General features: G+C 45.2%; 1 long non-coding RNA gene across 1 annotated transcript; it reads left to right on the forward strand.

Annotated features, from left to right (window-relative positions):
• Positions 1–12,902: 12,902 nt before the first annotated feature.
• LOC107540294 (uncharacterized) lies at positions 12,903–22,070 on the forward strand. The gene is made up of 3 exons (XR_001603483.2): positions 12,903–12,987; positions 13,726–13,804; positions 21,868–22,070. It is a non-coding gene; the product is annotated as an uncharacterized LOC107540294 (long non-coding RNA).
• The last annotated feature ends 1,765 nt before the right edge of the window (positions 22,071–23,835 follow it).

Genomic DNA, 23,835 nt, shown 5'->3' on the forward strand with positions numbered 1-23,835 from the left:
TTGGCTTCCTTTCTGAGAAACAATAGAGATATTTGTGCAGGTCACCACTCATTGATTCTGGATGAATTGTTAAAGCATATAGTATGCATTTTATAGACATTTTTGCATACTTTAATGAAAAATGTGCATGATTTTAATGACACAATAAAAATCCAATTTACATTCTAATTTGGATTGTACGTTTTAAAGTGACTGGTTAAGTAGCCATTGTTTTCCAAAACGTTCAAAACCAGATGCAAGTTCTCTATAGAGACTTTGGAGGCCGGAAGACAACATATGGAATTCAGGCAAGCTCAGACACTGGGGTGTTGGTGGGCACAGCAGTTGGATTGGGGGTCTGATGCCCTGGGAGGGGAAAAGTGCCTTGCTTGTTTCTACAAAGAGATGTCTCGATGGCAAAGGGAGTTGGGGAAAGCTGCTTAGAGCCTTGAGACTGAATGAGGTTGGAGGTGAGTGTCCAGAACAAGAAGCTGGAAGTGTGAGGTCCCATTTTACGTGCCTGGGAGCTGACCCACTTTTGTCATTTTACTGATGGAGAAAGGGAAACACAGAAGGAAAGAGATATGAGCAAATTTCTGGAGTTTTTCATTCGCTTAATGCTTTATGTTTCCTCTCCTATCAAAAGGGAATTCACCTAAATAAACAGGCGGCATCATGACTTCCCTGCCTTAGAGATGGGCTAGAAGGAGACCTGCCTGAACTTCAGCCCTCTCACTAAGACAACTAAATCCTGCAACTCTAGCTACTCAAAGAGCAGCTCTGCTGGCTGGCTACCCCATGGTTACCAGGCAGCGAACACCATCAAACCACACACAGTGCCAGGATACCACCCAGCAGGAGTGGGAATCCCTTCTGTGTCCTTTTTTAGAGCAAGGAAGCAGTTCCCAGGACCCCCAGCAGATGTCCCCTTCCTTTTGTTGGCCAGCACTGGTCACATGCTCTTTCTGAACCAAGCCCTGGACAAAAGAAGGGGTTGATCAGACAGATTTAGACTATTTAGGATTCACCCTCTGCCCCGGGGGAGAGGAAGGAATGGCCCTGGGAGGTGGGGTGGGTGGGCGAAGGGAGGGGGCGTGGGACAGCAGTGTCAGCTGCAAAGAAATACTGCAGAGGGGTGGAGAGCGCCGGCTCCGGAGGGAGGCAGGCCGCTTTCCCACCCCAGCGCCCCCTTCCCAGCCGGGTTGCCCGGAGTCCCTTGCAGGGCTTCCCTACGCCTCGGTTTCCAGGAGAGCAGTAGGGTCGTGGCAAAAAGAGCCGAGGTCGAGCAGTTGGCATAATGTTTTGTGCATGGCGAGCCCTCAGTAGATGTTCACTATTATTGCTGCTGCTGCTATTAATAAGCTACCCAGCCCCGGTCCTCGAGGAGCTCCTGAGCCCACGCGTAGTAACCGGAGCGGCCACAGCGGGAGGCGGCGTCCTCCGGGGAGCGCGGCTGCCCCCTGCGGGAGGGGAGGCCCTGGAGCGGCTTGTCCTTTGCGCGGGACCTGCCCGGGTTCCCAGGAGGACCGCGCGGCTCCGGCGGGGGTTCGGGGGGGGGGGGGGGCTCTGCCGCCGCACCGTCCTGTGGCCGGGGGCGCGGGGAGCACCGCCCTCGCCGTTGCTCGAAAGGCGCAAGGGGGCGCTGGGGACGCGCTCACCCTAATCGGCCGCAGGGGCGCGGCGGTCGGGGCCCAGCGCGGGTTCAGTTATGAATCCTACCCGCGGGGTGCGCAATTTCCCCGGCATTTCCACGCGTGGATTAGGCGACGGCTAAGAGCCCGGGCATTTGCTTAACATGCACGTGCAAATCTTAGTGGATCCGCAGTGCTCAGCCTCCCCCCGCATTTCTTTCTCCAAACCGGGGTGCGCTGGGACCCTCAGACCCGGGGCGGGGCGGGCGGGTCCGGGTCCGGGGCGCGGCGCAGGGGCGCCGGCCGCAGGCAGGCAGGCAGCCGGGTCGCCGAGCCATTTGCATCCGCCCGCAGTCATTTTTATACGCGGAGGTAATGAAGTTGTCAGCGGCGCCCCGAGTGTGGCGGAGCCTGATTCTCCCGCAGAGCCGCCGCTTCGCCCTGCCCCCCGCGCGGCCGCGAGGCCCCCGAGGAGCGCGCAGCGCCCCGCTCCTCCCCGCGGCCACCCGCGCTTTGTCTGCCCAGGCGCCCCGCGCCCCGGCCCCGCGCCCCGCGCCTGCCCTGCGCCTGTCCCGTCGCTCTCTTCCCTCCCTTTCTTCCCTCGAGCCTTTGTCTGTCTCCCTCCCCTCACACCCCCTCCCGCCTCGTGTGTCGCCGGGAAAGACTCAGCCCCAGGTCCCCCGGACCCTCCCCGGGCCGGCTGCCTGCACCCCACGCGCCCCAGCACAGCTGGGGAAGAGGTGGTGGCCGCGAGGCCACCCGCGGGCACTTCCCACTCAGCTCTCTTCGCTTCCCCCAGCAGCCCCTGATCTCCTCTCCAAGATCGCTTTGTCCTCAAGTGGTTTCCTCCCCTTTCTGAATGCCTGTTTGTGGTCATTTTTATGGTGACAAAACCCAAACGCAGCTGCCCACTCGGGGCTAAGAAAAGGCTGTTGGCAGGTTCAGCGCGGGCAGGGACATGAGGTGGAAAGCCACGCACGCACCTGCCTTGAGATGGTAGGTGACGGAGGACAGCCGGCTTGGAAGCTGCGGGGGACGCATTTTCTGACGCCTCTGTAGCTGTGCGGTCCACTGGCAGCCACTGGCCGCAACTGAGCGCCCGAAATGCGGCCCAAACCCTTCCTGAGACGGGCCAGAAGCGGAAAGTACAGACTGGGTTGTGGAGACTCCATGTGACAGAAAGGGTGGAAGCTGTCTCATTAATTATTTTAAAGTATTGATTGGCCATTGAAGCGATATTTTGGGTATGTTGGGGGAAAAAAATATGATTAAAATCTATTAAGTGTGATTCTTTCTACCTTTTAAAAAATGTGGCTACAAAGAACATTTCAAATGATATGTGGCTTACACTCCGATTCTGTTGGATGGTGCTGGTCTAGAAGCTTAAGACGCAAGGAGCTTTTCTCTAACCCTCTCACCTTACCTTGCAGGTGCTTTGGAACAGGGCAGGGAGAGAGAGAAGATTCTCGCGTGTTAAGCATCAAACGCCCCAGAACATAATGAGGAGATAATTGGGGTTATATTGAAAACCTTGACAACACTGAGTCGAAGCAGCTTCGGTTGCACGAACTGGCTGGTCCTTTCCCTTTGTTCACTGTAAGGAAAGACACACGCTCCCGCCAGTCGTGCAACAGTTCCATGGACCACCCGTCCGTGTGTGGAGTTGGGCCTCTAGGAGTGTTTTGTGTCTTTGAGGAGTTATTTGTCGCACACTAAACTTGCTGACATGCCATTTGGAAGAGTGACTACTGTGTATGCACTGTAACAACCATCTCATAGGTATTTTTGGTGTACATTGTTTCTTGGCTCGCCCAGGCTGTGGAGCAAGGGCTCCCGGAGTGTGCATCCACACAGTGCACTGCAAATGATCCAGGCACAGGGGAGTCCCGGGTGTGCATTGACTCCACACACGGCCACCGCTCCTGCAGGGCTTTTACGGCGAAGCTCGCCAATGATCCGTGCATTAAAGACTCCCTAAATACACATTGACACGATAGACTGGAGTTGTTTGGGCCTATCGTGGCAATGACCCGGGGATAATGGCAGTGTCTTATGCACTTTCATGGAGATTGGAGGGCTCCTGGTCCTAATGGCAGAACCAGAACTGCCCCAGTTAGGTCCCCTTGTGATTCCTGGTGCAGAGTGCACAAGTCTTTGACCTCCTGCATCATGACAGTGTGGCATTGCTGATATTTGTTGATGTTTTAACCCGTGATGTTTTAACGTGCTTTTCAATACCTGGACTTGGGGGGGGGTCCCATGCACTGATGGTTTCATGGATTAATAATAAGCTCAAGACCCAGGAAAGGCCATATTTAAAGTCAAAACTCATTTGGACAGAGTAAGTTGGGAGATGCGTATGAGCTTGAGAGAGTTAATATGGAACAATAACCTCATTCCTGAGAAAATCCAGTTGACTAACCTGAAATAGAAACCACAAGAAGGTGGTAAGGAGATGGAAGAATATTTTGGAAATCATAAAAGTAATATATTCAATGGTAAAATAATTCAAACACTGTAGAAGTGTATGAAATTAAATGTAAAATTCTCCCATCCCTCTTTTCTTCTATGCCACTGTTGTTATAATCTGTTAATATTTTTTGTATATCTTTTCAGTAATGTTTATACATATACAAATTTGTGTATCTTTTCTTCGTTCACACAAATGAGTTAATGCCAAACATCACTCTTCAATGCCTGGGATTTTGAGTTAATCATATATGGAACAACTTTCCTTTTCAGAATATTTACATCTGTTGTATCCTTTGTAATGATTGCGTGGAATTCCAAGGTAGGGATGTAAAAGTTTTAAAATTTATGCCATTTCAACCATTACTGCCATGAATAGCCTTATTAGATTGGCAGATTTGTGCCCCTATGTTTATAGGATTCATTTTTAGCAGTGGCAATGCTGGGACAAAAGGATGCCCATTTAAAGTGGTGATACATATTGCCAAGTTGATAACTAGACTGATTATACAACCTTACGCTCCAGCTAACAGTTGCTGTTTTCCCGCTCCGGCCAGCACAGCATTCCAGCACAGAGCACACTTGTGATGTGCGGGAGTGAGTTTTCCCACCAGGTTCTCTGCTCGGCTTTGTGGTGAGAGCCCAGCACCGGGGCCTGCGATAAATGCAGTGAAGTGGGGAAGTCGGACTGTAAAGTAGGAAGTCCTGTTAGTCATGATAAGAAATAATTGCTCCACAGCACATGCTGAGACCTGTTGAACTTCAGTTATAGCCCATCAATATGGGAAAACTGGAATTAGATCACGTTAACTCATCATTCAACAAACATTTGTTGGGAAGTTAAAACGACTTCTCCACTGGATAGTGAGCTCCTTGACTTTCACAGAATTATGGAATGGAGCCTGGCCTAATGTTGTCATTTTGTTATTCGCATTTTCAAATTTGGCCATTTTTTGTCCACCGTATCCCTGGCTGTACCTGAAGCTGGGGATTCTGACATCTAGTCTCTGTTCCCAGCAGCTCCACGTGGGAGAGAGACAGAGAGCTGTAAACCAGTTTGGAAATTCACATAGTACAGCAAAGTGAACAGTGAGCAGCTAACTGTGATGGAGTAAGAGTTTCCCCAAAGTTTGACGCCTGAGCTGGGCCTTGGAAGATGTTTAGGGAATGGTTTCCAGACCAGCAAGGAAGGACTGCTAGACAGAGGAAATCGCAATGGAAGGGGTGGAGCTTTGTGGGAATGCTGGTGTGAATGGCTCACAGGCGGGTGTGTCCAAAGAAGGGGATCACTGCCTACTTATGAGGAGGACTTGAGCTGGGTGTCCTGGAGCATAAAGGGAGTGAGGTACAAGGAAGGAGTGGGGCTCTCATTCGGGCTCTGCATCTGAATTGTAGTAGGACATTCGGAAGCCTTGGAAATCCTGTAGCTTTAAAGTGCCCCGTTTGTAAATTGAGATGTTTATTTAGGCTAGATCATGTCTAATATTTTTTTGTTGGCTCCAAAATTCTACAGCCTTGAGCTGCAGGACTTGAACTTGCCTGTAAAAACTTCATCTTCTGTTCTGTGTGCCAAGGAGCCCTGTGTGATATCTTGGGGTATTCCTTTAAGATGGTAGAAAATGGTGGTTAAAATTTGCTGGACTTGTTTGGCCGGCGTGGCTCAGTGGTTGAGCATTGACTTAGGATCCAGGAGATTGCAGTTCAGTTCCTGGTCAGGGCACATGCCTGGGTTGTGGGCTTGATCCCCAGTCGGGGGTGTGCAGGAGGCAGCTGATCAATGACTGTCTCTCATCATTGATGTTTCTATCTCTCCCTCTCCCTTCCTCTCTCTTTGAAATCAATAAAAATATATTTTTAAAAAATTGTTGGGCCTAACTCTTCTGGCCACTTACTGTGATTTCAAAAATGGCATATACTTTTTGGTGAGAGAGAGAGAGAGAGAGAGAGAGAGGGAGGGAGGGAGGGAGGGAGGGAGAGGGAGAGAAAGACTAATGAGAAAGACTAAACACAACAACAGCAAACAGTATAAATCTTTTGATAATTACTCTTCATATGCAATGAAATCCTATCTTCACTGAAAGTTGCAGACACTGCTTAAATGGTTTCACTGAAACAAACTGCAGAGTTGGATGTCAAGTGTCCTGTTTCTTGGGATTCACACACTGAATGAATTTCACTGGATTTGATAAGCATGCCATCCATGTCCTCATCTGTGGCCGAGGGAAACATTTTGACTGAGGCAATGTCTAAAGAGGCAGAGAACCCTGTGGCCTATTGATTAGAGACCTCCCTCCAAGCTGACACAAATACTCTTTGAGAATTATTACCCAGCCCATCTGACCCAAAAGAATGAGGAACTCGGATGAAGTCTGTGCTGACTTCCAGATGAACTTTCCGTAATTCCCCCAGTGTTTAGTCTCAGGGTTTTCAAAGTTGTATTTGAGGCTATCTAGAAGCAAACAAAGTAAACACAAGCAGCCTTCCCATAGGACAAAACACATGTCACAATAACATATTTTGTGTCAGTGACTTGCCTAAGATCAGAGGGTGAGGTGAAGGTCCTGAATTATTTAAAAAAAGATGTCTTGTCAACCCTATTGGTCACTGTCCAGGGTCTTGAATTTTATAAGTCAAAGCAAGAGGTCTGAGAGGCTCTGCTGAAACCTCACAGAGTCAAGCCTTCTGCCCCACATGCAGATATTGGGGATTTCCAAAAGAGCTTCCTCGGAGATTTTCTCATAAGTGGAATCCATGGAAACAATCTCCAAGAGGAGCTCCTGATGGAACCAAATTTGATATTTTCATTGGCATGAGCAAGGCCTGGGCAAATAACTTTCTAATTTTCTCAGAAATCAAACCACAACACAAGGTTGCTGAGAATATGAAGAGTGGGAATTCTTACTACTTGTGTGGGCAGGTGGCAATCCCAAATCATTGTCAGGATTTGGGGGACATGCACTCCTTGTTCAGACAGCAGAGTCTTTCATCAGTGATCCACTCCCAGATTCAAGGAGGAGAGTAAAGAATTTAGGGGAAGAATGGTGATTGTGAAAGAGTGTGTCCCTTAACTGGTCTGAGGTACAGCCACTGTCAGAGCATGTCATATAATCATCGAGTGTCAGGAAGCTTAGGTATTTTTACACCAGTGAAGACTATGAGGTCCAAAAGCACCCATCTGGGGACCATGAGCAACAGATGAAAGTGATGCCAGTTGCTAGTCCCTAACTGGTAAGAAATCACCCTAAAATTTTCTCATGGACTTTACCAAGAGTACTGAGACTAACTTCATAGTAGTTGTATAGTGGATAGTTCTGGAGCCGTATTATGACTGTGAAATTTGGTTCCTTCTTGAGAAAGCTCAGGAAAGAACAAAATTATATCATTTAGAATTAGTGTCCAAAAATTCTTACGTTCTTATGATCTAGCAAAGTAACTAGACCATATTTAGGCGCTCAATAGATATTGATCAAATAATGAACGAAGAAGGGAGGAATGACCCATTGTTAGATAAACAATAAAAAGGTATAGAATACCTATGTATGAAGACAGAAATGACTAAAAGCCTAAACATGTAGGTGGTAGAACCTAAGTACTTGTCACTAAAAGTTTAAAAAAGAAATAATTAGAAAAACTGATCAGTTTCTAAGGTCTTCATATCCTTTGAAAAATCCAATTATAGGAGATCTCTCAAAGTAGAATATATTTAAATCTAGACGTCACCAATTGACATGAAATGTTGAGTTTTTAATCCAGCAAGATGGCTTTGAATGCCACACATACCTAGTGAACTGTACTAGTGTCTCAATACTTAAAGCCTGTGAAGCTCCTAACACTGCCATGAAAACTGAGGGAACAAAGAGCCCATTGAAACTTGCAAAGGTCATTCCGAGTTTTTGAGAAAATCAGATTGTCTAGACGAAGCAGAAAAGTTCCAGTAAGGAATCAGAATTTTTTTTCACCTTAGAAAACATATGTGGCACCTTCAGTAAATGAAATTTAGACTGCACACGGATTGAATTCCTGTAAGAGTCATTTAACTGCAGAAGGCAGAGCCCCCATACTTCACATCAAGGGGCTGCAGAGCATTCAGTGTCATTCTGAATTGTTTTCCTGGCATAAAATGTAAGAGAGCTTGAGGATAAAACCTAGATAAATAAGTTTCATTTGGCACTAACATTTTCACATCAGATCTTAAGGGGCCACCAAAGCTATGAGACAGAGATAGCAATTCTTTAATGGTTAATGCTACTTTAAGAAGCACTGGATATTTCCACATCTCCTGGTAATTCAGAGATAGCCTCCCAGTATACTTTTTTTGCCGGTTAAAATGTTCTGTGATTGGATATGCTACTGCAGTAGTTTTCGAAGTGAGGTTAGCAGGGAAGACACATCAAGATACTTGTTAAAATTTAAAGGCAAATTCCTTTACCCCTGAAATCAGCAATAAAATCTCCCCCGGTGATTGTTAAGTGCATCCAACTTTGAGAATCCCTGTGGTTAGGGTTGATCTAAAGTGTTTGGTTGGGGCTTTAAATATTGGAAGTTAATGCCGGAGGACATAGGCCTGGTTAAACAAATACTTATTTTTAAAAATAAGAACAGCTTTATTATTTTTCTCAGTAGAAAAAAATGGTATTTGCTCATTGTAAAATAAATCAAACAATGTTGAGGAATATAAAGAAGAAAGTATTTTATATACTCCTTTTAGGTTAGTATATTAGTTCTTTAACAATCATATGTGTTGCAGATATTTTTCAATTTGTCATTTGTCTTTTAAAAATTACAGGGGCTTTAGATTTTTTTAAATAAAATAAAATTTATCAGGTTTTTTTCCTTTGTATTTATGGCTTTTGACTCGTGATAAGCAAGACTGTCATTTTCTCTGGGTAATAAAAGCCTTCATCTTTTTCCCCCTGCTACTTTTATAGTTCCAATTTTTACATTTAAATTGTTGATCCCTCTGGAGTTTAACTCAGTATAAAGAGTGAGGCTGGGATCCAGCTCTATTTATTCTTCCAAATGGCTGGCTAGTTTTTTCAAGATCATTTCTTTAATAATTTATATTATTCCCACTGATATAAAATGCTACTTCTATTATGTACTAAAAGTCCACATGTACTTTCTACCATGGTCATTTGATCACTGCATTTCTGAGCCAGGACCACACATTTTAATATCTTATTACTGTTCATTTTTTAGAAATTTCCTGGCTGTTCTTCAATGTTTATTCTTCCAGGTGAACTTTAGAATCATTTGTCAAAGTTTCAAAGAAGATCCTGTTGGGAATTTCGTTAGAATTACATTTAATTTATAGATTAGTTTGGGGGTGGGGGGAGAATTGGCTTCTTTGCAATTCTGAGCCTTGTGTAGGAATGAGACACGATTTTCCAGTTATTCCGGCCTTTGTTTGAATGTCCCTGGATGTGTGTGTCTCACAAATAGATCTTGCCCATTTCTTGTAAAGTTTGTTTCTGGGTATTTTATGGGGGTTTGATGGTTTTATGATTAACCATATGGTTCTTAGTTTATGAACTTAAATAAGCTCCCCCCTGGCAAAGACTACGCTTGAAGCTGGATGGCTGTGTTTTAGGGAGTCAGTCTGCAGTAAAAGCCTGTGTTTTAGAGACAAACCCAAGTGGATCTTTGCTATAACTTGCAGGTCACCACGAAGCTTTGGGCAGATTCTCCTCTCTGAACTTCTGTTCCCATCTGTAAAATAGGAAACCTGGCAGGGCTTTGCAAACATCAGCGATGATACTTAAATCCCCTAATGGGGGGGTTAGTACTCAGCGAGTCCTCAGATACGGGAGCTTTGAGGGCCAGGCTAAGGAGTTTATTTCGAAATTTTTTACAAAGTTGAGATTCCTTGAGGCTTCCAAAAATGTATTTGTATTTAGAAGATTTTTTAAAAATGCTCTAATGAAAGCACTGTTTTAATAGCCTTCTCTTCTCTGGCCCCCCTTCGCATCCTAGTATATTTGACGTGAATAGAGATGGCATCCGACGAGTGGCTCTGAGCCTCAGCCACATCACAGTGGGAGGCCGGGGTCTTTCTTCCTACACTGTTCACTAATGGTCGCTTGGAGAATTGAGGAGGGCCTTCCGTGAGTTAATGGCTTAGAAAAATGTATCTGAGGTACACAGACCATTTGGAGTACCCGGTTAAGAATGATTTGCCACATACAGGAGAGCTCCGAGAAGGCTCTCATAGGCCTGGGCATTCAGCTCAACCAGTAGTTAGCCCCGAACGCTTAATGGCATCATCACCAACATAGCCCATTCAGCATAATGGTCTTTTAATACTTAAACAATTACTTTGGATAATAAAATAACACTTTTAATTTGCTTGACACCAAATTCGACCTGTGTGGGTCATCTGATGGTGAGGTGAGGGGAAGGGGCGTCTGTTGAGCTCTCGCTGCATTATAAAGCAATCACACGTAATGTGCTTCAGGCCTGAGATGCTTTGAACGGCCTAGTGGAAAAATAAAACCATTATCGGATTGTGCGGTTGCTTTGGAATTTCCCAAATCCTTCGCAACTTATGTATTGATTTCCACAGGATTCCTTAGGAAGAAATAATTAAACCTTGAAGTTGCTGCACTCTCATTAAGTTTGTTCATTTTGAACACCTAATGTGAGAAGTGCTAGTGGGAGATACAGTCCATCAGCAAATTTTTGTTGAGTAAAAAATAATGCTGTGTCCTGGGAGGAAAATGTAAATTAAATTCATTGCTCCGCTATAGTAGTATCTTTATAGCTATTATTTGGATATTGTAAGCTGTTTTTATTCTGTTTTTTAAAAATTGAATTGTTTAAATTTTCTTCGGTGTTTTTAAATTCTTTTGAGAGGTAGGTGCGTTTTAAATCCTAAATAATTCAAAAGCCTTCACATATATACCTTCTCAGTGGATGAACAAGGCAGCCATTTATATTTTTGGCCTTGTGGTTTGCTGGTGTAGGTAAGGACTCTTGTTTTTTCATTTGGAAGGAGAAGAGCTTGGACCAAGCTTGTGAGCATGTGGCATATAATACCAGGGATTCCAGTCAGTTTTATCTGTTCCCTGGCTTCAAAGTATTATTTCTATTGAAATCAGACAATTTCTTTTAGCTAATGATGTCTCCCATTAAAGGGCAAGTGCTCCCTGGGAAATATTAGGCATTATCAGTCGTTTACACCTTAGTGAGAATGAATTTATAACAGCTAGATGTTAACAAGTATGCTAAGGAAAAAATTGATGCTAGCCAATAGCTAAAATAATCTACCAAATTACAATTAAGGACAAAATTGTTGATAAAGTGATTTCTTTTTTTAAAATATGTTTTTATTGATTTTAGAGAGAGGGAAGGGAGAGGGAGAGAGAGAAACATCAATGAGTCATTGATTGGTTGCCTCCTGTACGCACCCTACTGGGGATCAAGCCCGCAACCCGGGCATGTGCCCTCCCTGACTGGGAATCGCACTGCGACCTCCTGGATCATACATAGGTGCTCAACCGCTGAGCCACACCAGCTGAGCTATAAAGTCCTTTCGTGATAGCAGATTTTGATGTGTTTAAGATGGGATCATACTATTTATGTAATTTTATGTCAGTCTTGTTTTCTATTTAATATCATGTCTATCCCTCCAATGGCTGTGTACTATTCCAATGACTGTCTTTACCAGAATTACTTCTCTGTTCTTTCACTGTTAGATAATTGTATCTTAGTGGTTTATAATATGAAAGTGGTTATAATATGCTTTTGGGTGATTTATACTATGCTTTTAGGCCTGTGAACTACCTTTTCATCAATGTCTTTGCTTCCACTTTTTTTTTCATTTGAATTTTTAAATGTTAGGCTCTCCTTCTTTGAGATGTACCTGTGTGGACAAATAGTCACTACTGTCAAATGGCCCTCTGGCCTTCTCAGGTCCAGGGGCCTGCAGAGTAAGTGTCCTAGATCAGTGCTGGGTAAAGTGTGCTCTGTGGCCCGGTGCCTGTCTGAACTGTTCACTGCTAATCTGCAATGAGACACACATAGAAACTGAGAGGAAATGTTTAGAGCTAAAACTCCACAGTGATCTGACACTGCTGCACCGTCTGAGAAGGGCCAGAGGGTGGTCTCAGGGGATGCTGAGTGGGCTGGGCGAGGAGTGGATTAGGCCTCTGTGTCCATCCATGGCAGACTGGACGAAACACAGATGAGCAAGCAAACGGGTCCTTCACTTTGGATCGACTGAAAAGCGCTGTCCTACATCAGAGTGGAGGGTGCGAGCGCCCAGGGTCTTCAAGCGCCATAAACCGTCAGAGAGGGGAGCATAGAGGAAGGAATTAAAAGACAGACTTGGCTCAAACCCCAGCTCTGCCCTTTATTTGTTCTGAGACCCTCGACAAGTTACTAAAGCACTCGGTGCCTTGGTTTCCTCATCTGTAAAAACAAGAATAGCAAGAGAATTAACTTCATAATATGATCCTACAGAGGAAGGACTTAGCACACTGCCTGGCATGTACCAATTGCTCAAGAAATGGGAACCACCTTCATTGTGTCCCTAAGTGGCTCCCAGGCAGAAGTTTCTGGAAGGATTTCTTTATGCATTATTATTGCAAAATCCCCAGCTGTCCTCCTCTCCCCTCCCTTTTGTCAACCTATCTGTGACCCAGGAGCTGTTCCTGTTTATTTTCTACAGAGGGTGGGGCCACATCCCTGCGGGGCAGCCTGGATCAGTGCTGACAGGCCAGGAAATCACAGACCCTTCAGAGCCCTCATCTCCGCTCCTTCCTGCGCTGTCACCGACTCATCGAGAGCTCTGAGTTTATCTCACAGTGGCCAGCTGTCCATCTGTTTGAGATTGTCCTGAATTTTACTGCCTTGTCCTGTTTACAGTCATCACAGGGCCCACAATGGCCCTTTGTCGGTCCAAGACCAGGTAGGAGACCTGTATCAATGACCTGTCCCCATGCCGGCACCCCAGGATCTGGGGGGGTCTAGCTTTGCTACTACGGTTGACCCTCTCACCACCCTGCAAACCTGATGTATCAGGAGAGCCGAAAGAGTGTCAGAGTTGGTGAAGACCTGGATTCTTATCCTGGCTCTGCCGTTTATGATCTGAGCCCCTGTATTCTCACCTGTAAAATGGGGCCATAATACCAATATCACCATGCTGCTCTGATGACTGACAAACAGCGTTTGAAAAGGGCTCTGATGCAAATAAAGGCAGCTTTCCTCCCATCCTTCCAGTGCTGGATGCCTTCTCTCTTCCCATTTTGTGCTGTGCTATGTGTATAAGGCATTGCCCAAAGTGAGGTCCCTACTAGAACATATATCCAAAAGGCAGGGACTTGTCTGTTTTATTTATTGCTCTCTCCCCAAGTTCTAGAACAATGCCCGGGGATAGTAGGTGCTTAATTAATACATGTTGAACAAATTCATTAAAGTGAATTATACAATCAGGTTTCAGCTCAGAGCAGCAGAAAGCCCTGACTCCACTTGCTGAGCCAGTGAGCGCTCGGAATAAGACAGATAGAAAAAGATGTATTTTGCAGGGTTGTGAGTCTTTCATACCAGTAGAAAGGTGAAAGCAGAGAGGTTCTGTGGTTAATTTGGTGGCTCTGTGACATCATGCCTGGCCCAGGTTCTTCTCATCCTTCTGCTCTGTCATTTTCAGGCCAGCTGGTCTCATAGTCCTAAATGGCTGCTGCAGCTCCAGACATCACATCTCAACATAGTAACATCCAGCAGAAATGGTGAGAGAGCGTCTCTCTTCCTCTTGTATGTTTTTATACAGAAACCCAGAAGCCCTCCAGCTGACTTTTCTGGAAACCCTTCAGCTGACATCCGCTCACTTGCACACAGCCAAACCAGTTACCGGCTTGGCTCAGTTAGGGTTAATCCCGAGTTATGTGCGGGAGGGTAGATCCCCGAACAGATCCTCGCCTTTGCCGAAAAGGGAGAACAGAGGGCAGTCAGCGCTGCTGGGTATACTTACTCTTTGGAGTCTTAGGAGAAAAAAGATTAGGCAGAAATTAATTAAACAGGCGCATGAACAAGTAAGTGTTTATGCCACGTGCGAGTGAAGGGCTGTGGATAATAACTGAAGAGAGAATGGAGTTGTGGGGGTTGGAGGAACGCGTCCTACCCACCTGTCTATTCAAGTTCAGACATGGCTGGGATCGCCAACTGCCCGCATCAGAGGGGTGCCTGCATGCAAGGCGGCTCGGGTAAGATGCATTTGCAGGCCTGCAGCGTCTCGTGGGCTAGGCTAGAGATTCAGACCCATCGCTGTGCCGTGTAGTCTCCATGCATCCTGATTATGCAAAGCGTGCACTGGCTCACCTGGCCAGGCTACTATTTCCCCTCGTATTTTCAGTGGAGAAATGACTTGCAAAAGAATGAATAGTTCAAGTAAGAGTATAAGGAATGTGTTAAATTATTTTTTAATATTGTGCCATATTGAATAGCATAGTTTGTTTAAGCAGCCCGCCCCCCCCAACCTATACTTGACACACTGAATAGCTTGTGGTTGAAGGCTCTGTATGCATTTGGAATGAACCAAACCAGTGCTCTCTAAAATACTTTGTAATGCAAATTCCCTTAATTCAGCCATTGCCCTCCCTGCAGCTAGGCTGGATTTGTGAGATGTGCCTGTGTCCTCAAACCTCAAGTACTTAGTGGATCTTGTTTTTGGTGCTCCTACTGTGAAGTTGCTGAGGGTCAGCTGCGGGGTGACATTTAGTGGAAGTTCTGTAGTCCAGAGGCCAAGTGTACAAGCCTGGTCAGCCAGACCTGCATTCAAATCCCAGTTTGGCTATTTGTTATGTGTGACCTCAGGTGAGTTATACTATCTCTCTATGTCTCAGTTTCCCAAGATGTAAAATGGGAATAATAGTAGTTGTGATGAATACATGAGTTAGTATATATAAAGTTCTTACAATAGTGCCTGGCTTACAGTAAGTATTATAAAAATGTTTGCTATTATCATATGTAAAATATATGAATTAAATATGAATTTATCAAATCATATATATTATAATTTAAAGGACATGGGTTACAACTGATTTTTTTTAAATTCTTACCCTCATATGTGTTTTTATTGATTATTTTTAGAGAGAGAGGAAGGGAAACAGAGAGAGAAACATCGATGTGACATTGGGAGGCAACTGATCAATGTCACATCTATCCACTCCCTGGCTGGGGACTGAACTGGAAACCTTTTGGTGTTCCCAACCAACTGAGCCACCCGACCAGGGTGCAGCCAATTTTAATAGAGTTAACTACTTGATTCCCTCTCAAGTAGTTTGCAATGATTTTATTCCATTTTATACTGATGGATAGTCTCACTTCTGCCTCCCATTGAGTTAAACATAGTAGACATGGCACATACACTTCCAGCAGTGAACTAAGATGCAAATTCTTGTTTAGGCTTGAACCTAGTTAACTTTCGTTATCTGTTTAGAAATCATCATTGCTTTGCTACGAGAGCCAGAAAAAAATTCCTGGAATAGCAACCCATTTAAGCATTTTTAAAGTAAAATTCTTCTGCATCAATGATCCCAATAGAGATGTTAGGATGTGTCTGAATTTGCCAATGGATCGAGTCATCCTCTATTTGTGTTCACGGATCTGGGACTTTCACACTCTCCTAAGGTTGTTGATCTAATGCGGGCACGTGAGTCAGACGCTGAGTTGTTGTCCATATAGTTCTGAGTGGCCTGAAGCGTATGGGTATTGGCGAGATGCTTTATCTCCTGTAGTCAAGCTGGGAGGGAAGGGAAAGCAATTAACTTCTTGTCAGTTCCTGGAATTCTTTCTACCCATCCAAGCATCAGAGCGTTGTCTCATTTTAGGTGCTGGCTTAGTCCGCAAGAGGAAATCAGTCCCCCACACAGCCCATTTATGGTGCTCCCACACTGGGCTTCCTGGGGAAAGCCGGGAGCTTAGAGTCTTAGGAAGATACTTGGATGAAAGCTTATTTCCAGCTCAACATGGCTCTGTAGCTATCTGTGACTCAATCATTTAACTGATCATTCTCAGGGTGAATTTGAAAGCAGAGTCCCCTCAAGTCCTGCCCTCAAGTATAGTGCCCCCAAATTCTGATTCTATATTCCTATCTGTTGTAGACTTTCCATGTTTTCCTAGGGTGCTTATCACAAACGGAGTTGTTCTTTGTGTTTCTTTTCCTGAATGTTTGCAGGAATTAGATCTTTCTTGTAATATATGAGCAGCCCAGAGGAAAAATCTGTTATTTTAAGAGCTAGCCAGGAATTCCTCTCAGGGAGGAGACTGTCTACCACCCTAATGGAAGCATTTGGCTATGAAGATAAGGCCCTCAGGAGATAGCCTGGAGCTGGACTAGGAGACAGACAATTGCTCTGTGGAAGAAATTTATAGGAATTTGGGGATGGGAAGAGCAGAGGAGAAAGAGGAAGGGGGGCATGAAGTCAAGGAGAAAGCAAGGTGGTGTTGTGATACACTTCATGAGAGACTTTTAAGGAAATAGAGTCTGCTCAACATGGATACTTTTTTTGAGAGGTGTTTTGGCAGAAATCAAGTAAAAGTGCTTAGCTTCAAAATCTAGGTTGGCACAGGGCAGCTATAAGAGATGAGAGACAGTGAGAACAAGAATCTAGTCCAGCCCAGCCTGGATGGCTCAGTGGTTGAGCGTCGACCCATGACCAGGAGGTTACTGTTCGATTCCCGGTCGGGGCACATGCCGGAGTTTCGGGCTCCATCCCCAGCAGGGGGCGTGCAGGAGGCAGCTGATGGATGACTCTCATCATTGATGTTTCTATCTCCCTCTCCCTTCCTCTCTCTTTGAAATCAATAAAAATATATTTTTAAAAAACTGTAAAAAAAAAAAAAAAGAAAAAATCTAGTCCAAAGAAGTGTTGGAGAGAGAAGTGACTATGAAAATACATGCTCTAAGGAATTCTCAGAAATCTAGGGGAGAACACATGAGTTCCCACAGGATGTAGGATGGACGTTTGAGTCAGTTTTTATTTAAGTGTCAAAGAAGGGAGTGACTTCAGCTGACAGCCTTGTTACAGCTGAACCAGGGACAAAAAGTGTTTCTGAATTAAAGAGTTTTTGGAACACTTCTATGAAGATGAATGAAACCTTAAAGTGAGTTGTATGACTTATGTGTCTCATAAAAAGAAAAGCACATCAGTAGCATTTTAAAAAGTTATTTTAAAGGATTTCTTTATTCTAATGGATAGAGATTGTCTGGGGATAATATAAGTATTGCAAAGATTTAATGAGGTAATCTGAAGCCATGTAGACATTAATTAGAGGTCTATAATTAGAATTATAGTTATAGAAGCTCCCTCCTGCAAAGTAGAGGGCGATATTTCAATGTTGCAGGTTTACTGTGCTGTTAGAACACAGTACCTGATGCATTTTCATACACCATGGCTTTAATAATTCTTTCTAAATAACCATTTTGATAGATATTTAATAGTTTTTAAATTAATGTGGGAGTAGAACCCATTTATATCTGTGCTCCTCCGGGTCCCTCTTCTCCCACAAGTGAACAGTCTGTCTGCTTCTCGTGGGAGAGCCACCCAAAGCAGTGACGACACGGAATCCAATCAGAAAAGCCGAGGGAAGATGAAAGGTCTTGCCAATGAGAAGTGAACTTGCTAAAGCACACCTTTCAATGAATTTGGACAAAACTGAAAAATGTTGATATCAGATCCTTAGGCTGATTACTGAAGCGTTCGATTGCTCAGTGTGTCAATTCATCACTGTCTACCTGGTTATATTTAACACTTTCTCCCGTTTCCAGCAGGTCTGCTGAGATAGGCAATCGTGTCACATGATACCTGCCTCCCAGGAAGGTCAGTAGACCATTTCAGAGGCCGTGGTTTCTGTCCCCCGCCACCTCGACTCTTCCTCAGGCCTTGCTGATGGCAGATGGAGCCTCCATGTCTTGCAGGATCTAAAATATTAATAAGATTAGGGCTTTTATCCTTCCAATGGTTTAGCCTTTCCTTTTAGAGGCTCTGCCAAATGTCAGCTCTGTGAATTTATGCCACTGGCTCTCCAGGAAGACCCGCCACTGCTTACAGCCACCGAAACACCGCTCTGGACCCACACGCTTCCTTTGCGCTTTGTGGAAGTGTTGGTTCATGTTTCTGTTTGTTTTGCTTTGTTTTTAAATTTAAAGGTACATTTTTTTCCATTGTAGTCGACATTCAATACTGTGTGAGTTTCAGGTGCACAGCATAGTGGTTAGACATTTATAGAACTAACCAAGTGATTCCCCCCAATCAGCCTAGCAGGTCACATTTAAAATCACACTCATTCGTCGGAGACACTTGGATGAGCCCAATTCCACTTTGAGGCGGGAGGGCTTTGGGTGCGTTTTAATAAATATTTGATGGGAATGCTAGCCACGGGAGTCGTTCTTATTTACAAAATTAGAGATGGCGTGTCCGAGGCAAGCTTAGCTTTGCCGAGGCTGCGGGCTGAGATGTGCGCAGCGCTCCAGGCGCGGGGCTCCCCTGCTCCTGGGGACACAGTAGCTCTCCGCAGCGCCGCTTTTAGAAGCGGGGAGGAAACTGCAGAGCTGCTGTGTGATAGCAGTTAAAACAACCATTGCCGATTCAAGAGCCTTTTTTTAAATGGGAGGCAAAATTCACTTTTCTGCATATATCCGACAAAAATGCACATATATGGTGTGCAATTTAGATCGTTTGAAAGGACAGTGACAGCATTTGTTTAGAGATCCCATTACGGTTGGGCCATGAGCATCAATTTTGTTAATTAAGAATTTTAGGCTCTGTAAACTTATAGTACAATTACAATTTGCTTCATACGAAAGAGGGTCTTTACCCCATGTCACCATTAGCAAAATGTCCACTCGTATTATTTGCTGGCAATTTCAAAGGCAGATGGGTCTTAGAGGGAGAGTTGCCGTTTCTTTTATTGCATTGAAATTTCTCGTGGAATGTCAGTGTCAACTCTTCGTCAGCAGAATGCAACCACAAAGACTTTTGACTTCAACATTTTTCTTTTTCCTTTCTTTTTTTTCTTTTTCTTTCTTTCTTCCTTTTTTTTTTAAGAAGAAAAAGCCAATTCATCATGTAGGAAAGGCCTGCCTTTTGCAGTCTCAGGTCCTGCTAGAGACAAATGACTGTAAAAATTTAAAATCAATCATTAACAGATTAGCTGTTGGTCCAAAGTAAATAGCAATCAGCTTATTAGGCATCAGGCAGAGTGAGATAAAGGGGAAGAGTTATTGAAAATGAGGATGTTGTCTGGGGTTCTGCTTGTGGCGTAGGGCACGAGGAGGCTGTTTCTTTGTGACTCTAATTACAAATGGAAAACACGGTGTCTGGCTGAATGAGTGGAGTTCCCTGGTTGTGTTAAACAGGGCCCTGTGGTTTTCTGTTCTGGGTCATGGCTTTATTCACCCTGATTAGCATGGAAGTTGGTTGTGCTCCCTGGTTGTCCTCTTTGCCTTCTGAGCAAGGTCTGTCAACTGCTGTTCAGTCGACTCTGCAAAGCAGCCTCGAAATTGTGGCCGAGGCTCCTTCCTTTCAGGAGCTGGGCCTTTCTACCCCTTTGCACACTTGGTTCAGATCTCATTACTGGTCAGGTTTGGGCTGGGAAGCGAGGGGGATGGTTCATTAGCTGCTTCCCTCTAGTTTCGGGGGTGCGAGCTAGGATTCTGCAAATGCTGCGGTAAGCATCGTTGCATGCAAGATCCACTGGTCGGTGCTGAAATCAGCGGGCGATTTGAGGAGAGACAGGATATTTGTATAGTCTCAAAGCATCTGTCTCAAGATGCTTATTACTTACAAAGGAAAAGTAGTCACTGTATGGTGGTGAAACCCAGCAGCTGCCCCTTAACCAACTGATCAGGGGTAACATCACCAGTAATAAGACAGTGCCTCCCACTCCCCACCCCCACGACGCACAGAAGACACATTATTTTTGTGGTATTCTTACTAAAAGTGCATAACCTCACTACAATTATGAAAAAACATCAGACAAACCCATTTGGAAGAATTACTGACCTGTAATCGTCAAAAGTGCAAGGATGTGAATGCCAAGGAAGACTAAGGAATTGTCACGGATTTGATTGTGCCACAGTTTCTATCCACCTGACCTGCCACTTTTCTCTTGGCCCATCCATGGTCATCTACTGCTTGTAACCCTCGCTTTGCCTTCTTAGGGCCTGGGGTGCCCACCCTCTCCTGTCTTCCATTCAAATCCTGCCCACCGTCAGAGCTCACCCCAGACCCACCCACTGGATAAAACTTGCCCTGCCTGCTCCTGCCTTGGGGGAGTTCTCTATTTTTCTATGCCCCGAAGCACGTGGTCTCAGCTACAGCCCACCTTCAGTTATTGTTTTATTTAGATTTTCTAACTATACACATAATGTAACAACATAAATTATCTTAAGTAACTAATGCGATTGTAATGTCTTTGTCCCCCTTTTTCTCTGTCTCCCTGAGTATCTTCCCGGGCCAGCAATATGATTTTAAGTGCACAGAAGGAATTCAAGGGATTCATGATCAGTTTCAAAATTTAAATCACAAAATGAATCTTTTGCTTTCTGTAAATTAAGTAACAAACAAGCAAGAGCTAAGAAAAAAAATGAAAGAAGAGCAGAGGAAATAATCTCAATGTAGATATAAAATATTTTAAAAGAAATAGTAGCTTTAAGTTAGAAAAAAATTAGTGCTTTGAAGAGGGAGAGGGCATTATTCACAAAGAAAAAGTTATTCTGGGTTTGGTTTTGTCAGATGATGAACCAGTATAACTCTCTCAAACTCTTATCTAAATGTAATAATAGCTTCTGTGTTCCCAGTATTTTGTAGCTGAGTGAGGGCAGACCTCATTTATCTCCCTCCCTTTTACAGGAAGGTAAGAAATTGAGGGTCAGAGCTTGAGTGTGCTCTGCCCAACGCCCCCTGCCGCTGAATGGCAGAGCCAGGCCGGGGGTGTCTTCTGGCGTCAAGCCCAGGGTTCTTCCCACCGCCCAAGCTACGAATCTCTGCTCCTTGAGGATGAATCCTTTTCTTGACTCTCCTGGGGTAATCGTGTGGCTTTTGCAAAAGATCTGTCACTCTGAAGATGCATTGAACTATAAGGTAAACATTTGAAAGGAGAGGAACGAAGTTGGAATGTGATCCTGGTGTCGCTGGCCCCCGGCATTGTAACCGATGCATAATGACTTCCCACAGCGTGGGGTACCAGTCACCCAGTGGGCCTAAAGGACAGAGGCTCTTAAGTATTTACGAGTGCGGATAAAGTGGCTGTCCCTCGTCAATAGGGGCGGGTGCTGGAATCTGCTTTCCACTGCTGACTGGGATGGTCTTCGGGTGGGAAGTTTCTGGCACAGTCGACATTCAAGTCCTCTGTCACCCCTGTGACCTGCCTGTCCGGCCTTTTCTCCCCCTACTTCCCTTAACTCAGCTTGATGTCCAGCTAAATTGGAATACCCTGTCCCTCCTTTCCTCTGTCTCCCTGAGTCTGCACACCTCCAGTGGCTTTCCACTCTAAGATCTAGCTCAAATGCCACTTCTTCCAGGAAGCCAACCTCCTCTCCCAGCAGGAAGTGGGCTCCCATGATTCCAAACCCCTAATTACTTTCTGTCCCTGCACTTCTCTTGCAGATGGTCACTGCCTTTGTTATAGTGACTGCGCTTGTTTCTCTCTCCTTTGTGACTGCAAAACCTTGAAAGAAGGTTTATCGTAATGCCTGGCACTGGGAAAACGAATGAATGAACAAATGAATGAATGTCTTACCTAGCCTGCTGGCTGGGGAGGTTTCTGATGCATATTTGATTTTCTGCAGCATGGCAGTCCGTGGCCATCGCAGATGCCCAGTGTGGTTTCGTTGAAACGGAAAACGTGTGTGGATGAACAAAGGCATAAAGAACGGATGACTAAATAGAAGATTGAATAAATATCTGGACTACTGAGCTGCAAATCGAGGTAAACACAAGCCATGCCAGACATCAGAGTTCCTTAAAAAGGGTAAAACATATTTGAAACAAGTGCGTAACATTCTGGATGTCAGAAGAAATCTTTTGAAATTCTGCTGTTACTGGTGATGGTAACACTAAAAATTCAGCAAACCAATATTCCGTATCCTGTGCTATTTTTTTTTACAGTAAAACATACCAGTATTTTTCAGTTTCCTAATATTTGTTTTATTTAAGTATGGCCTTTGAAAACGATGAAGTCAGAATCATGTATACCTTTTTCAAAAAATACATATCTTTATTCAGAGAGAGGAAGGGAGAGGGAGAGAGAGAGAGAGAAACATCAATGATGAGGGAGTCATTGATCGGCTGCCTCCTGCACGTCCCCCCATCGGTGGGGATCGAGCCCGCAACCCGGGCATGTGCCCTGACCGGGAATCGAACCGTGATCTCCTGGATCCTAGGTCGATGCTCCACCGCTGAGCCACACCAGCCAAGCAAGGAATCGTGTATATCTTGAAGCACATCCAGTGAGTGTACACACGGCATTCAGATTTCAGCCAGGCTCACACCCCTCTCCTGCTGAAGGCCCTTCTAGGGCATCCTGTTGTTTTACTTCCCATTTCCTGCGTTGATGGTGAGCTTGGCATCTGTCTGGGACATTTGTAAGCCCCAGAGCCAGCTACAGTGCCTGGCCCCTGATAGAAGGTGGGGGACAGACACCCGAGGGCTCAACCTGGTCCTTGCTCAGATGCAACAGATGGTGGGATGATAACCATGTCTCACCTTTTCATAAAATGCTAGTATCTTGGAATTTATTCCACATACTGTATTTTGCAATAATTCTTTTCTCTTTTTTAGAATATGAAAAAAATCACTTTTACCCAGAGTATGTTCTTTTTCCGCTCTCCAAAAACTTCGCCACGTTAGCAATGAAGAGCACCGAATGGAAAGGGCGGGTAGGCCGCCGAGGGACAGGGCCCCGGGGAGGAGCGCTGTGCCGCTGCATCGCAAGGCTCCGTCGGGGAGAAACGGGGCCTTCAAAACACTGGGTGCCACGCTCGTTCCCGGGGATATTTACTTATTTCAACGGCTGCGCCAAATGTGGAAGCGACTGCGGGCTGGAGATCATTTTCCTTCCCTTTCGAAAGGCTTCCCCAGGTGGCCAGCCCGTCTTCCCGTCTTCTGCAGTGTGTGGGCGTTAGAGCAACCTTGCCCAACAGAACTTTCTAGGTGGTGGAAATGCTCTGTGTCTGCACTGTCCAGCAAGGCCGCCACTTAGCCATGAAATGGGCCAGTGTGACTGATGACTGAGCGCCTGCAGCACTGGGCAGGTCAGATTTAGAGCCTCGTGGCGTCTGTCCCTCTTGACCCTGAGAAGGGCGGCAGAGCAAAGAGACCAACCTCTACTCCCATTGTACTGGGGCCGCCTGGAGAGCCCTAGGGCCTCGAAGGCCACTGCCCTGCACCCCTCAAGGCCTATCCACCAGCTCAGGGGAGGGAGTGAGAGCTGTTGTCCTGCTTTTTCTTTAATGGCCACCTGCCCAATGCCAGTAACAAGCTGGGATCATAACATTCCTGCCTATGCTGTTTTTTAAAAAAAAAATATTGTTTATACCTGGCCGGTGTTGCTCAGTGGTAGAGTGTCGACCCCTGAACCAAGAGGTCGCCGGTTCAGTCCCCTGTCAGGGCACATGCCCGGGGTCTTTCTCATATTGTAACTCGCGCCATCTCTACCTGAACTTTATTGCAGTTCCGAAGTAGAACGTCCCCGCTCCTAAAAATTTTTGTTAATAAGGCCCACATAGGTGAGCGAAGGGTTTACACGAAGAAATAAA

This window comes from Miniopterus natalensis, chromosome 10, assembly GCF_054644295.1.
Source record: "Miniopterus natalensis isolate mMinNat1 chromosome 10, mMinNat1.hap1, whole genome shotgun sequence".
Lineage (NCBI taxonomy): Eukaryota > Metazoa > Chordata > Mammalia > Chiroptera > Miniopteridae > Miniopterus > Miniopterus natalensis.